The sequence below is a fragment of the Schistocerca serialis genome, chromosome 8 (assembly GCF_023864345.2).
Source record: "Schistocerca serialis cubense isolate TAMUIC-IGC-003099 chromosome 8, iqSchSeri2.2, whole genome shotgun sequence".
Classification (NCBI taxonomy): Eukaryota; Metazoa; Arthropoda; class Insecta; order Orthoptera; family Acrididae; genus Schistocerca; species Schistocerca serialis.
In genome coordinates, this window is record NC_064645.1 from 507,156,189 (window position 1) to 507,173,585 (window position 17,397).

Consider the following 17,397-nt stretch of genomic DNA (forward strand, 5'->3'; position numbering starts at 1 on the left):
TGAAACGGAGGGTAAATTACCTTTCCTTGACGTCTTGGTCAAGAGAAGGGCTGACGGCACCCTAGGTCATGGGGTGTATCGGAAGACAACGCACACTGATCTGTATTTGCACGCAGACAGCTGCCACCACCCTTCACAGAGGAATGGGGTACTTAAAACTCTAGTACATGGGGCGCGCACTGTCTCTGACGCAGAGAGTCTACCCCAGGAATTGGAACATCTGAGAACTGTATTTCGAAAAAATGGGTACTCAGTGTGGCAGATTCATCGTGCTCTCCGCCCAACCACTACAGCACAACCTGTGGAGATTGATGAAATCACGAGGGAGGAGGTAGGCACTGCGTTTATTCCATATACAGGCGCACTCTCGGGGAAAATCGCCCGCATTTTGAAGAAACACCGGGTCGGAACTGTGTTTTGTTCTCCGAATAAAACTCATGCACTGGTGGGGAGCGCCAAAGATGACCTCGGTTTGAGGAAGACAGATTCCGTGTCAATGTGGCAAGTCGTATATTGGTCAGACGATGCGTACCGTCGAGGATCGATGCCGTGAACACCAGAGGCACACTCGACTGATGTATCCGAGCAAGTCGGCGGTCGCTGAACATTGTTTGTCGGAAAATCACGCTATGGAGTATGAGCGCCCGAGGATTCTGGTACAGACGTCGAGATACTGGGACAGCGTTGTTAGAGAGGCCATCGAAATTCGCACCAATGACGACCTCATAAACCGTGACTGTGGCTATAATCTTAACAAGGCTTGGGAACCAGCGATTGGGTTAATCAAGAGTAAATCTAGCAAACGTATAGTTGTGACGACCACGGCGGACAGAGCCATCACACCGACGTCATCTCAGACGCCGTCGAAATCTGTTCCACCACGCGACCGTGGCGCGGGGCGCGGACAGTGGAGGGAGCGCGCCGCGGGCGGAGGGTATTTAAATCGGCCGCCGCCGCCACCGTACGCAGTTCCCTCTGAGCAGCCATAGCGTACGTGCCGGCACGTTCACAGGAGCTCAGTCCGTCAGTTCACCTGATGATGGCGACTTTTATGATCGCCGAAATATTGTGCCCGTTGGACACTGTAAACCGGCAGTACACCCGTGGCTATTTTGATTAATTATAGATAGTTAATCTACAGGTTTTGATGAGTGATTTTGCGGGCATCAAAACATATGACATAAATGGCCAGAAGCTTAATTTTTTTTACACCGCCAGAAGACCGTACAACTTAGTACTGGACGTATTTCAGCTTGATCCATGTATCCTTCCTGACAGAAGGGGGTCTTAACAGACAGACAACAGGATGATCCAATAAGAATTCTGGTCGTACGGGCTGAGGTACGGAACACTAAAACGTACCTGAAATCCTGCGATGCTGGTTCCCTGTCAACGAACACTAGCACCTTTTCCACAACAACGTGATCTCGAAGATACACAAAGTGATTTGCATTTTATAGTTAGTGTTGCTTCCGTCCTTTAAAGCTTTCCATGCTGTGTCTAAAGTGCTGTACGCCTTACGCCTACAGCACGTCAGACTTCACTTCTACCATACTGGCTCGCCCAAATCTTTTACACACACACACACACACACACACACACACACACACACGCGCGCGCGCGCGCTGTTTCGCGCTCTCGTTCGCAAAGTGCTGCTCTCCCCTTCACATCTCTTTATTGCTTAGTCGTTCATCGAAGCAAATGAAGTGTTATCAGGATTTATCGTTCCTGTCAGTCGTGTAAAACCACATTCGTACTGTGATCTCGAGGAACCGGTTTCATCATAAGAGGGCTGAACTCGTGAAATTTCGCAACGGAACCGGCCGAAATAGCTTTCAAAGGTGTTGCCCAACGAACGGCTGGTTTTATTGCCCACACTAGTTCTGAGAGGTGCTACTGTAAGTCCGAAAGAACGTGAATAAAATTATACAGGTGGTAGTGAAAAGTTAAGACCTTCTAAATCGGCTTTCGTCACCATTCAGCATTTTAGAGTGCTGAAGTTCCGGTTTCCATCAATTCGATTTCAGTTTTGTGAAATGCTGGTCGCTCCTACCTGTGCAGTTACGACGATTATACACAATTCTATAAATAAAATTTATTTGCTGACTTTGATATTTCTACTCTGTTACTCGGATTTTTGATGCCACAATTTATATTCCGGATAAATGTTTTCCACAACAGAGAAATGTAGAGAGAGCTGCTTTATCCTCACGTATCTCTACACAGTGTAGCGAACCTTTTTTCACACGATTCGTGTCTTCTGTGCATTTTCTTTCTTTGTCAATTTACCTTGACAGTTGCAGGTCAGCGTCGCCGCCCTTAGAAACCTGTGTAGATTGTATGAATAAGCAGCATCTCGTCGTTGATTACCATTTTTTGTTGTTCATTATGTTAAATCAGGATCGTGTAGTAGTAGTAGCAGCAGCAGCTTTATTCATCTGTAGATCTCTTTTTACAAGGATAGAGGACATGTCAAAGTTTACAAGTTTAGATCAATTTAAAATAAGCTAATTTTTCCTATACACATACATTTACAGACGTCTAGTTAGAGACAATCCTTAGATTTACTCCTGATATACAATAGTTTTCTTACATATAACTTGCGCGCGCGCACTGGTGATCTCTGCGTCATTTTCTGTACCGCATCTGGGCCATTTTCTGTACAATAACGTCCCATTTGCTATCCTGAAAAACTGAGTCAGCATCCCTCTATAATGAGCGAGATGTTGAGCTCAGAAAGAGGAAGAGGTGTTAGTATTGTGATATGCATAGCTTGGGGGTAAGTATTTCTAGGAAATTAAAAAAGAAGGAAAAAACATAATGTGGAGGTGGTTATGTGGAATGTTGGATGTTTTATAATCATTATTATTATTTATTTGTATAACATTTTTTTTATCAAACTCCTACTCTGTTTTATCTAAGTAATCCTTGAATGTATAAAATGTATTGCATAACAGGTACTTTTTAGCTGCCTTTTTAAATAAGTGTATTTTTGCAATTTCTTTAATCTCTTTTGGTAATTTATTGTACAGTTTTATTCCTTCATAGAAAATGCTTTTTTTAGTTTTATGTTTATTTTTTCGTCGTAAATGTAAGTTGAGTCTATCTCTTGTTGCATGGTCATGCACAGAGCTGTTTTGCAGTAATTACCAATGTTATTTTTTATGTGTAGAGCTGACTGGTAAACGTATTCACAAGGAACAGTTAAAATCCTCAGTGTTTTGAACAGATCGACTAGTATTTTTGGTTACTATTCTTATGGCTCTTTTCTGGAGTTGATAATTGTGTTCATATTTTGTGCATTTGTTCCCCAAAAAAGAATGCCATAGCTAAGAATTGACTGTATATATTAATAGTACGTAACTAAAAGACTCTGCATGTTACACATAGGATTCGAAGGGCATAACATGCTGATGACATTGTGTTTGCAAGTACCTTTGTGTGTTCACACCACTTCAACTGAGAATCAATATTCATTCCTGTGCGATAAGTACTGTTTCGTACATAGTGTACAGTGAATTGTTTGGGCAGAGGTGGGTTTCAATGTGTAGCAATAAAATTATGCGTAGCAGAATCGCGAACGCCAGGGAATATTACGAAGCCCCCTGGCGCAGTGTATGAGACACTGCGTTCCGGAAGAGCGGGTTTTAAGCTTTCGTCCAGCTATGCAGAGTAAGGGTTTCCCTGGCAGACACCGTTTTCATGTCTCGCTGTTGTTGTTGGTTGTCCAAAAATTGGTTTGACGCAGCTCTCCACGGTAGTCTGTTCTGTGGAAGCCTCCTCGTTTATGCACTGCTAGTGGAACCTACACCCACTTGAGCCAGCATACCGTACTGAAACTTTTGTCTTCCTCATTAGTAACCGCCCCCTCCAAACACACACACACACACACACACACACACACACACACACACACACACTTCCTTTCATTACCAAATTAATTATCCCTTGATGGCACAGACTTTTGTCCTGTCACCCAACCCTTTCTTTTAGTTATTTTGTGCCATCCCGATTAAATTTTGTACCTCTCTTGTAAGTTTAAAAAGCTTCTGTTCTTCTCTGTGCAGTTAATTCGATTCTTGCCTCTATAGTTTGTCGTCCACGTTTCACTTTCATGTACGACTACACTCCAGACAAAAACTTTCAGAAATAGCTTAGTATGCTAGATTTTTAAAAATTTGCTTTTTCAGAGAATCTTCTCTTGCTATAGCAAATCTAAATTTGATATGTACTCTACTTCAGTCATTGGTGCCCAGTCACCAAAACTCATTTACCCCTACTTTCTTGTGATAATGGGTCCGCAGCTTCTATAAATTTTTTGGCTGATGCCGTCTTGCTTTTAGCTGTAAATGTTTATATTTTACGATTCAAATTTCGGCATGTGTACCATTTTCAAGCAACTGCAAAACACAATACAACGTTATGAGAACAACGTACAGTGAGATTAATAGCACATACAACCAATTTTATAGTTTGTTGACATTCACATACGCTTTTTTACATACAGATTGATGTTGGCAGCGATAACGACGTAATATGCACATCAGAGAACAACTTGTTAGCGATACCTGACAATATTCCATTTTATGTATTGCAGTTCTATGTGGATTGTATATACATCACGATAGGTTGACACAACCTGAAGTGTGCACTTGTTATACATTAGAGAAAATGTCTTAAACAATAGAGAAAACTTTTATTTGTGAGATCTGTTTGTTCATTGGGTATGTAATGTGGTTGTTGTTTGAAAGCGCTAAGCAGGTACAGCAATGTGCTTCGTTTATTATGGTGCCGTATCAACGATTTTCGTAAAACTAATGTACGAATCGGATTCCGCATAAACAACACAGTAGGGACAACAGTCCCTATTGTCGACCCAAGGACTGCTGCTCACCCTGCCCTTCAGACGATTTACACATGTATGGAGAATAACTGCGGTCCTATCAGACTTTCCTGGAGCACTCCTTACGATACCCTTGAAAAATGTGTGTATATAATTTTATAGGTAATTTTCTTGTTTTTGGATGTCTTAGGCCGCACATGTAATATTTGTATCGTTTAGTTATGCATGCGCATCCTCGTCGAAGACGATGCACTGCCTGAGACGAATTAGATCATCTTTGCTCTGCGAACATGCGCGGGTATTGATCTTGGGGAAATAGGGAGTTGAAGCGGAGTGTCGTTTCAGTGAGCTTGTACAGGAAGGACACAGAATATGGTGCCCTTCGAAATTATTTTATTGATCTGACGGAAGATATTATTACAACAGGAATAGTATCATTGTGCATTGAATGAGATGGATTTACTAAGATAGATACTATTTTTAGAAGATTAGGATTTAATGTAACTAATGAACATATTTTACTTTATCGTCGCAGCATTTAGTTTGGCATTCTTGGTTCAACATATACATCCAAATCAGGAATGTCTATTTGTATAAAGTTTTGTCATAGTGTTAATAGACAGTCTTGAAGCCTGAGGATAATAACAGTTAATTAACTTTCATTATCGTCAGCTGCTTTCACCGGCCTTGATACAGTGGCTGGATGGACTTACATTCATTGAGTGAAGCTATTTTTTCCTTACACTGTAAACTTAGTTTAGAACGAACGTATAAGATTGCAAGGTATCTCAGAATACCTTGACAGTGCGGTTACCATCTTCTCGAAGTCACTGGCCCTCCGCTAAAATATACCTTTGGTAGATATTGCGAAGGCGCGCACAGGTGAATAGATTGAAACATGAAGGTAATCACTAACGCGAAAGTTGAACTCCACAGTGCTGTCTATACGTAGTTCTGTTGGAGGTGCTATGCCCTTGCCTGTCTCTGAGCTTTGAACTGACTTCCAGATCCAGTAATAGTGAGGCCTGCATTTGAAAGTAGACTCCAAACTCGACATTTTTTCGCATTAATAAACGTTGCAAGAGTTGAAATATGTGAAAAGTGCCAAATAAAAATCCTGTGACTGACCAGGGACCGGATCCCTACGTTTGGACACCTAATCTGGCGCTCTACCTCTGACCCACAAAAATTGTCAGTACAGGGTGACGCAAAAGCCCGTTAACATTTGCAAAGGTACTCATTCACTGAACAATGTAAGTAGAGACGTAAAATTGATACACCCATGCTTGACATGTCAAGGGGTTTTATTGAAACAAAACACGAGCGCAGAAACTGGCCAACATGGCGTTGGACAGCAACACATCAGTGACGCTGCATGAGAATCGTGTATAAAATGAGCTTTAGTGCGTCTCGGTGGTTGCGCCGTCAGCGCGGCGGATTGCTAGCCGAAAGGGGTCCGGGTTCGATTCCTGGCCGAGTCGGAGATTTTCTCCGCTCGGGGTCTATTTGTTGTGACGTCCTCACGATCGTATCGCGATAACTGACATTCCACTTTTGAGATGGGTGTATGGGCACGTCGAGAAAGCCAATAAATTTAAAAAAAGTATCTTTGGTGACAGACTTAGTCACATCATCCCTAGCCTGGCTGATAAACACTTTTGCGTGGTACGACTTTTATTCAGGATGACGCTCCACCACATTTTGTCACACTTATGAAAAATCTCTTGCACATATGTTTTTGGTGAGGACCGCGTGCTGAGTCGCCACTTCCGTCATGTATTGCTACCCAGTCCGTCTGATTGTTGGTTGTGCGGTTACCGGAAGTCTGCAGCGGTCGTCCGATCTCTTTAGAGATCCTATAAAGATGATAACCGACGGCAGTCTCTCACCATACTTACTAATACGTGGGACGGTGCTGTTCACATCGTTATCCCTACAGCTAAAAGTGTTGTTGATGAATGACGTCCTACATGTTGAGCATTTGTTATAAAGAACATCGTCTTTGCCAAAAATCAAATGTTGTGCCAAATGTTGCTTTTGTATCATATGAACAGTCATCTGTTGGTCATTTTGTGTACTTTTTGAGTTTAATAAAACCCCATGTCATTTCAGGCATGAGTGTCAATTTTTGCCCCTCTACCTACAGTATTCCGTGAACAATTGAAGTTTTGAATTTTCAAATGTTAGTGGACTTTGGGACACCGTGTGCATTAAAATATGAGGTCGCTCCGATGAAAAGGTAGCCGAATGACGAGCACTTAATTTCTATCTGTAGACGTTATACACCCTACGACTGTTCTCCGTCCTGCCGCGCATTATTAGCCGAGCGGTCTTGAGGCGCTGCAGTCATGGACTGTGCGGCTAGTCCCGGCGTAGGTTCGAGTCCTCTCTCGGGTATGGGTGTGTGTGTGGTTGTCCTTAGGATAATTTAGGTTAAGTAGTGTGTAAACTTAGGGACTGACGACCTTAGCAGTTAAGTCCCATAAGATTTCACACACATTTGAACATTTTTTTCTCCGTCCTGCATACTCCGATCAACCAACACATCATGAGCACTGCCCACCGTGAGTTTGATTGCCGTCTGGTGGCGTCGCCAGCACGTGCCGCCGCAAGAAAAGAACATAAGCGGAGCGAAGACGAATGAGAAAGCAGTCTACCGAAGATACAGGCAGTAAGCGGGGAAATCAAATGACAGAAACGACTTTTTATGACAAATTGTTGTCACTCAGCACCTGCGAACGAACATCCCGTAAATTGCCTCATCACACAACGTGGAGATCCGAGGCTTACCACATAGCAGTACAGGAGGTCATCTGAGGCTGACTTTACAGTAGAGTACAATGCTGGTGCAGGAACAAGTACTTCGTAGCAGATCGTTCGGCGCACAGTGTTGAACATGGGGCTCTGTAGTAGGCGACCTCTGTGTTTTCCTATGTTGGTCCAACGACATCGTCAATTGAGATTGCAGTGGGTACGGCTTTATTGCATCTGGACTGTGGATCAGTTGTAACATGTTGCGTGGTCGGATGAATCACTGCTCTTGACACACCAGGTCGATGGTCGTATCTGGTATACGCCGTCAGGACGTAGGTCGGTGGGGGCAGAATTTTGCTGTGGGGGACATTCACCTCTGCTTCCAGGGGACCTGTGGTAGCAATCGAAGTTACCATGTCAGTTGTGGACTGCGTGGACGTTATTGTGGGCCACATGCTTCCCATTTTGCTCGACGTCTGCCAGCAGGGTAACTGTGTGTTTCACAAGGCCAGAATCGTGCTGCAGTTAAAACGCATGGCACGCGCTATTTGGCGCCAGCTGTAGCCCACAAACCGTCGGTCCGAAATTCACGAGAATTGGGGGATTGTGCCTATATATCTAGTGCCACGTAAGTCCGGAAACCTGTGGAGGACTCGTCACGCATAATCGCTGCTGTATTGCGTTTTAAACGTGGTCATAATAGATCGTACGATCGGTGCAAGTCTGCCCCAAAGTAAATAAACGTAGATGCCAGCTGGTGGCGATGCCCCTGGTAAGTAGCACAGCGAGGCTGGTCAGGAAGTTTGCGGAGCGTATTTGCAGGTAAGCGTTCATCTGCTCGCGAGAGCTTACCGGGAAAACCCGCTCGAGACGACCTATCGCAATGGCGGCTTCCCTGTCGCCCCTCCCCCCGTTAACTGCAATCCATTCGCTCTGCCTGCAACAGCAGTCGGTTTACTCTACTATTAGCAGCGCAGCACCTGGCACGAGATGAATGCAGGCAGCCTCTCTACCAGAAAATGCAGGACCGGAATGTGCGCAGAGCCGTTAATCCCGTGGCGCCTCTGGTGCGCTGTGAACCGCCCGCGCCGCTGCGCCGGTGGCACTTATACCGCTGCACGCACACCGCCTCCGCACTGGCACACAGGTGTCCTGTCATTCTCTCTGTACTTTGCTTTCAAGAGGCAACGAAGCGATCTTCTGTACTGGAAACTCTTTAACTTTCAGTTTAAGACGAATATTTAATACCTCCAGTCTTCTTGCGTGGTTTTATGTCTGTTTCTTACGTAAGGCTGTCATTACTTGTGACAAATTTTTTGGGTCATGTTGCTGCTACATAAGTAGATGTTTCTAATTTTTTTCTTTTATTAATACACCATATTAATGCCAAAGGTGGTGGCCAGCGTAGAATGAGGCGGTACTCGCCTTTGTTACCCAGGTTTCTGACGTGTATATTTGCAGAGCTTTTGGTAGAACTCCCTAGCAGCTTCTGGAAATCGTTCTTTCAGTCGCGATGCATCAGCAAGTAGGTGCAGAGTTTTCGCGATGGATAGTCTGGAAAAAAACGTAGAGCCAGTCGCAGGGCCGTGTTCTTGGTTGGTCGCAGTCGTCATAAGGTTTCACTAATCACCTCGAAAGAATCTACTTTCGATCAAGAATCTTGGTGATGGTGTTACTTCTCCTGAACGCATCTTCAGCACATTTTTCCTAACGCTGGAGGACTTCGTTGAGAATTTGGTTGCAGCGTTCTGAGTTCTGGCTAATCGGCATACGTTTCACCTCGAAAATCACCTGCTCATCTTTACGGAAACGCCTGTCATGCAATCCTGCAGTGGTTTCTCCAACCGAAGGAAGAAATCACCGGGTGCCATTTCATGAGAATATGGAGGTCAGCAAATCCATTGCAGAATGAGCCGGAACACTGTCTTGTCGTGGAAAACCACTTTTCTCGTGACGCGTGGCCTTGGCTGCCTCCCGTAACCTCATCAGGAGATTTCGATAATACGCTCCTCTGACAGTACGAGTTTACTCTGCTTGCCCCACACTGCGACAGTCCCAAAAACAGCATCAGTTTGCCCGATGCTGGTTGAGTCTTTGTCTCGTTCGCTGATGGTGAATCTACGTAACCGAGCGAGGTGGCGCAGTGGTTAGCATACTTTTATCGCATTCGGGAGAACGACGTTTCAAATCCCCGCCCGGTCATCCTTATTTAGGTTTTCCATTATTTCCATAAATCACTCACGGCAAATGCCGGGATCGTTCCTTCCAAAGGACGCGGCCGACTTCGCTCCCCTATTCTTCCATAATCCGACCGTCCCTAATGGCCTCGCTGTCGACGGCACATTAAACTCTGTCTCCCCTCCTCCCGAATCTACGTGCTTCCACTGCTTTTTTTGCTCGTCATAGTGATAACCCCATTACTCGTCCATGGTGATTAGGCTGCTAAAAAATGGTTCAAATGGCTCTGAGCACTATGGGACTTAACTTCTGAGCTCATCAGTCCCCTAGAACTTAGAGCTACTTAAACCTAACTAACCGAAGGACATCACACACATCCATGCCCGAGGCTGGATTCGAACCTGCGACCATAGCGGTCGTGCGGTTCTAGACGGTAGCGCCTAGAACCTCTCGGCCACTCTGGCCCGGCAGGCTGCTAAAGAAATCTCCTAACTTTGCCTGACGCAGTTACAACATTACCGTTTGTGCTCCAGTTCCGTGGGTTTTAGCAGTAATGGAACCCAACGGTTGGCGACCTTTGTCATGTTCAAAATGTCGTGCAAGGTTTAAAATACTGATGATGTACATTTCTCCACTATCGTCTCGATTGTGATACGCTGATACGAGGAATAGGGTCTCCATTTTTCTTGCGTTTCCTGGTTCTTCAAAGAAAGGTGGTCGTCACTTCGTTCATCATCATTCAGACTTGTTTACATTGAGAACGCCTGTGCTATCTAACCACTGTGACATGTGATGGTGCATGTCATTCTTAACGAAATATTCATGTTCAAAGCCGGTGATAAGTGTACATCATCTCCGGAAATTATAGAAATTATAGGAAATGTTTTCTTTGAAAATAGTTTTGAACAATTAGTTAAGAAGCCCACTGGAAGTGTAAATGGTTGCGAAAACATACCTGACGTCTTAGCAGGACATAATCCTGAACAAATAGCGAGCATCATGACGGATACAGGGATTCGCGACCATAAGATCGTTGTAGCGAGGCTCAAGACCGGAGCATCCAAATTCACCAAAAATAAACGTAAAACATATGTATTTGAAATAGCAGGTAGAAATTTGCTTGAAGTCTTCCTAAGGGACAGTCTCCTTTCCTTCCAAACTAAGTACGCAAGCGTAGACGAGATGTGACTTAAATTCAAAGAAACATCGTAAAGCTGATGATGTACATTTGAGAGATTCATACCAAATAAATTATACGAGACGGAACTGTTTCTCCATTGTACACGAAACACGTCAGAACGCTTGCAGAAATAACGGAAAAAAGCATACCAAATTTAAAAGAATGCAAAATCCACAAGGTTGATAAAGTTTTATAGCAGTTCAAAATTTAGCGTAGACTTCAATGCCAGATGCTTTTAATAATTTCCACAACGAGACTATCTCGAAATCTGGCAGAAAATCCAGAGTGATTCTGGTCGTATGGAAAGTACAGCTACAGGTCATCATCAAAAATAAGATTTTTCACTGTGGAAATAAAGTAACATCATATATTTACGTGGAATGGTAATATTTATCGTAATTTATATAATTTTACGATGTACAGAGCTTCGCAGTCGTCTGATGTTACTGTGTTCCTACAGCGAAAAGGCTTATTTTTGCCGATGACATATATACATGCCGGAGGACTTTAAAGTGTGACATGTCCTGAAGCAAATCTTTTGCAGTACCATTACGAGTAAATGGCCCAAAGGCCGAAATTCCAATTGTGAAATAAATTATTTCTACAGCCAACTGAAAATATGAAGTCCTCTAATAAAAATGGTTTTTCGGAATTCCTTCACCAAAGAAGACGAAGTAAATATTCCAGAACTCGAAACAGGAACTGCTTCCAACCCATGTAACTTAAAAGTCGATCGTATCATCGGTGCAGCGAAGCAACTCAGATCCGGTTCAGATAGTACACCAGTTAGTTCGCTTTCAGAGTATGCTGGTATTATAGCTCCATACTTGGGAATCTTATACAAACGTTCGCTCGATGATAGATCCGACCCAAACACTGGGAAGTTGCATAGGTCACACCATTACTCAAGAAAAGAAATAGGAGTAAACAGCTGAATTACAGACCCATGTCACTAACGTCGATTTGCAGTAGGTTCATGTGACATACACTGTGTTCGAACATGATGAATTACCTCGAAGAAAACGATATGTTGACACATAGCACGGATTCAAAAAATATCGTTCCCTTGTAATACAAATAGCTCCTTATTCCTTGATTTCGAGAAGACTTTAGATATCGTTCCATACAAACAGCTTCTAATGAAATTGCATGCCTGTGAAGTATCGTCTGAGTTCTGCGACTTGATTCCATATTTACTATCAGAAAGATTACATTTCATAATAATTAGCGGAAAGTCATCGAGTAAAACGTAAGTAATATTTGGCATTCTCCAAGAAAGTGTTGTACGCCCTCCAGTGTTTCTGATCTGTATAAACGATTTAGGAGACAATCTGAGCAGCCCTTTTAAATTGTTTGCAGATGATGTAGTCATTTACTGCCTCGTAAAATCATCAGATGATCAAAACGAATTTAAGCACGATTTAGACAAGACGTTCGTATGATGTAAAAAGTGGTAGTTAACTCCAAAAAAGTGTGAAAGCATCCAAATAGATACTGAAAGGAATCCGCAAACTTTCAGTTAGACGATAAATAACACAAATGTAAAGGCTGTAAACTCCACTATATGCTTAGGGATTACAATTACGAGCAACTTAAGTTGGAACGATCACACAAATAATGTTGTGGGTTAGTCAAACAAAAGACTGCAGTTTATTGGCATAACTCTTAGAAGATCCAGCAAATCCGCTAAGGAGACTGCCTACACTATGCTTGTGCGAGTCTACTAGAATATTGCTGTGTAGTATGGGATCCGTGGTAGACAAGATTGACGGAGAACATAGAAAAAGTACAAAGAAGGGCAGCTCGTTTTGTACACTCCTGGAAATTGAAATAAGAACACCGTGAATTCATTGTCCCAGAAGGGGAAACTTTATTGACACATTCCTGGGGTCAGATACATCACATGATCACACTGACAGAACCACAGGCACATAGACACAGGCAACAGAGCATGCACAATGTCGGCACTAGTACAGTGTATATTCACCTTTCGCAGCAATGCATGCTGCTATTCTCCCATGGAGACGATCGTAGAGATGCTGGATGTAGTCCTGTGGAGCGGCTTGCCATGCCATTTCCACCTGGCGCCTCAGTTGGACCAGCGTTCGTGCTGGACGTGCAGACCGCGTGAGACGACGCTTCATCCAGTCCCAAACATGCTCAATGGGGGACAGATCCGGAGATCTTGCTGGCCAGGGTAGTTGACTTACACCTTCTAGAGCACGTTGGGTGGCACGGGATACATGCGGACGTGCATTGTCCTGTTGGGACAGCAAGTTCCCTTGCCGGTCTAGAAATGGTAGAACGATGGGTTCGATGACGGTTTGGATGTACTGTGCACTATTCAGTGTCCCCTCGACGATCACCAGTGGTGTACGGCCAGTGTAGGAGATCGCTCCCCACACCATGATGCCGGGTGTTGGCCCTGTGTGCCTCGGTCGTATGCAGTCCTGGTTGTGGCGCTCACCTGCACGGCGCCAAACACGCATACGACCATCATTGGCACCAAGGCAGAAGCGACTCTCATCGCTGAAGACGACACGTCTCCATTCGTCCCTCCATTCACGCCTGTCGCGACACCACTGGAGGCGGGCTGCACGATGTTGGGGCGTGAGCGGAAGACGGCCTAACGGTGTGCGGGACCGTAGCCCAGCTTCATGGAGACGGTTGCGAATGGTCCTCGCCGATACCCCAGGAGCAACAGTGTCCCTAATTTGCTGGGAAGTGGCGGTGCGGTCCCCTACGGCACTGCGTAGGATCCTACGGTCTTGGCGTGCATCCGTGCGTCGCTGCGGTCCGGTCCCTGGTCGACGGGCACGTGCACCTTCCGCCGACCACTGGCGACAACATCGATGTACTGTGGAGACCTCACGCCCCACGTGTTGAGCAATTCGGCGGTACGTCCACCCGGCCTCCCGCATGCCCACTATACGCCCTCGCTCAAAGTCCGTCAACTGCACATGCGGTTCACGTCCACGCTGTCGCGGCATGCTACCAGTGTTAAAGACTGCGATGGAGCTCCGTATGCCACGGCAAACTGGCTGACACTGACGGCGGCGGTGCACAAATGCTGCGTAGCTAGCGCCATCCGACGGCCAACACCGCGGTTCCTGGTGTGTCCGCTGTGCCGTGCGTGTGATCATTGCTTGTACAGCCCTCTCGCAGTGTCCGGAGCAAGTATGGTGGGTCTGACACACCGGTGTCAATGTGTTCTTTTTTCCATTTCCAGGAGTGTATTATCGCGCAAAGGGGAGAGAGGGTTATGGCTATGATATGCGAGCTGGGATGGCAGTCATTAAAACAAAGGTGTTTTAATGACTAAATTTCTGTCACCAGCTTCCTCATCCGAATGCAAAAATGTTTTTTAGAACTACCCGCGTAGGGAGAAGTGATCGTCATAATAAATAAAATAGGAGAAATCAGAGATAACACGGAAAGAGGTGTTAGTTTTTCCCGTGAGCTGTTCGAGAGTGGAACGCTAGAGAAATAGTGTGAAAGTGGTTGGATGAATCCCCTGCCAGGCACTTAAGCGTGAGTTGCTTAGTAGTATTGTATATGTAGACGTAGAAATCATCAAACGTTAAAGTAAAGTCGAGCATACCTCATGGTAATGTTATACGACCATTAATTTTCATAATATGTATAAATGACCTCGTAAGTAACGCAGGAAGCTCTATGACGCTTCTCGCTGTTGTGTACAGAGAAGTCACAACGCTAGAAAATTGCAGCGAAATACAGGATCTCCCACACAGGGTCGACACTCTATTCAGGAATTGGTAGTTAACCGCCGACATAAACAAATGTAACGTGTTGCGCGTAAATAGGCTAAAAAGACTCATAATGATTATAAAGGCCTGGCTCTCTTTCCCGTGTTCCGAACATCATTCTACGAACTGAAATATACTAAACTGTTGGTAGTGATAGCAAAGACATTTTCGCATTATCCTTTCTTCTACGAGTGCTAGTCCAGCAAGTATGCGGCGTAGTGTCTGTGAAGTTTGGAAAGTAGGAGAGAGGTACTGGCAGAAGTCGTAACGGTGAAGCGGAAGCTTACTCATGACTCCTGGCTGGATGGCTCGGTCGGTAATGGCATTGCCGACAAAACACAAGATTTCACGGTCGACGACCCTCCCGAGCGCACAGTTTTAATTTGCTAGGCAGTTTCAAAACAGTATACATTGCACTGCTCGTGGAATATTCATTCTCAGAGTTCATCTCTGTTTTGAACAGCGAGGTGGTCAGTAGTCAGAACTGCTATCTAATACCACATAAAAAACTTTGAAAAGCTGCGCGAATTCGCTGTACTTCCGGGGCGTGAGTTTTAGGATACCACCTGATGGACATGACCTGGAAAATAGCCGGTGTTACTCTAAAGATATATTACAGGCCTCGTGTTATTCGCCGCAGGCGGAATGATATAGGTGGGAAGGTTTTGATGCAGTGCCACTTTGGAGACTGTTAACGAAGGTTCGTGCGTGCTGAATGGGTTCTCAGATAAGTGCGTGGCTGTAAGACTTTTTAAGAAAGAGAACTGGACGACGAGTGTTCTACCGCTCTCGTTTTTTGTAAACGTAAACGATCTGACGGATAATGAAAGCTGCATTCTGCGACTGTTTGCAGATAACGCTGTAGTATATGTGAATGTGTCACCACCGGGTGAGCATAGGAGGATGCGGTATGTAATTACTATCTGACATTATCAGAAAGAAAGCGATCCCTGTAGCGGGGTAAGAAAGGCCGAAGTTGATGTTTTATTGCCCAGATCGCAGCAGATACATATCCTTAGTATTAGTTCAGCAAAGATGGCAATATGACTTTGCCGTAACTAGTAATCAGCATGTGTATCAACTACGATGTGGACGATGAAACGCGCTTTTTTTAATGTAATCTTTTTAAGGAATACACTGGCATTTGACAATATATTTATGTACATTTCCTGTGTACAAACTAGATTTCGGCTTTCACACAATTATCGAGTACAATGATCTTAGACCATTAACATATTTTACTGTGTAATGTGCAAGGTGATATATTATTTCACGCCATTATCGAGTACAATATTCGTAGACCATTAGCATCATTTTGCTGTGTACTATTCAGGATGACATATACATTGTTCACCTCATTTGCTGTGTATATGGTTCCTGCACAGTACACAGCGTCAATAACGACATGAAATATGTCATTCTGCACAGTACATAGCAAAATAAGTTAGTGGTCAAATATCATTGTACTCGGTAATGGCGTGAAAGCAGAAATCCAGATCGTACACAGGAAATATACCGAAATATACAGTCAAATGCCGGTGTATTCAGTCAAAAAAGAGTGTTTGGCAGTGATTCAGCACCATCGAAACTTTTAATAAAATTTCTGTTTTGGAAGCTTTTTTGCACTGATACAGTATGTTTCGAATAGAATTTGTATTTGGTGTGATGAATGGCAGCTTGGTCTAAATATGGAAAGTAAATTAATGCAGATGAGTAGGAAAATGAATCGTATAATGTGCGAATACAGTACCAGCGGTGTGCAGGGTGGTCCCGAATTCATGGTACAAACTTTAATGGTAGGTACAGGACATTGTAACAAGGATTTATTGTATAGGAATGTATAGTCGCAGGTGACGCGGTGAGGCGTAAACAGGGGAAAGAGAAATGGAGTGATCGGTTGGTGTCACTGCCGGTAGAGGGCAGTAGATGAACATGATGTATCGCAGTAGGGACAAGCGCCATTCACAATTGTGCTGCCGTAGACGATGGGTGACTTTACGTATGCAGAAAAAGCAGACATGCATTACATGTACGGCCGTGCAAATGGTAACGCCAGAGCTGCGTTACGAATGTATCGCGCGGAGTATCCTAATCGACGAATGCCGGATCATAGAATTTTTCAACGGTTACATCGTCAACTTTGTGAAACAGGTACGTTCGACGTCAACAGACATGACGCTGGTCGATTAAGAGCTGTACGCACTCCAAGACTGGAAGAACGCATCTTGAACATAGTGGCTGATAGACCCGAGTCAAGCACAAGAACTGTTGCGCGTGACGTACATGTGAGTCATCAGACTGTATGCAGAGTGTTAAATGAAAATCGCTTACACCCCTTCCATTTTCAAAAAGTACAAGCATTGAATCCGGCAGATTATCCTCTTCGCGTGAACTTCTGCCAGTGGTTGTTGCAGCAATGTGCGTTGCAGCCGGATTTCGTAGGTCATGTGCTATTTACAGATGAAGCGACATTTTCACGCGAGGGTGTCTTTAATGCGCACAATTCCCATGTGTGGGCAACAGATAATCCACATGCAACGCGTCCACATGCGTATCAACAACGTTTCGGTATTAATGTGTGGGCTGGTATTGTGAACGACTTTTTGATTGGGCCATACTTACTACCCACGCGACTCTGTGGCGAAAGCTATCTTATTTTTCTGCAAGAAGTGTTA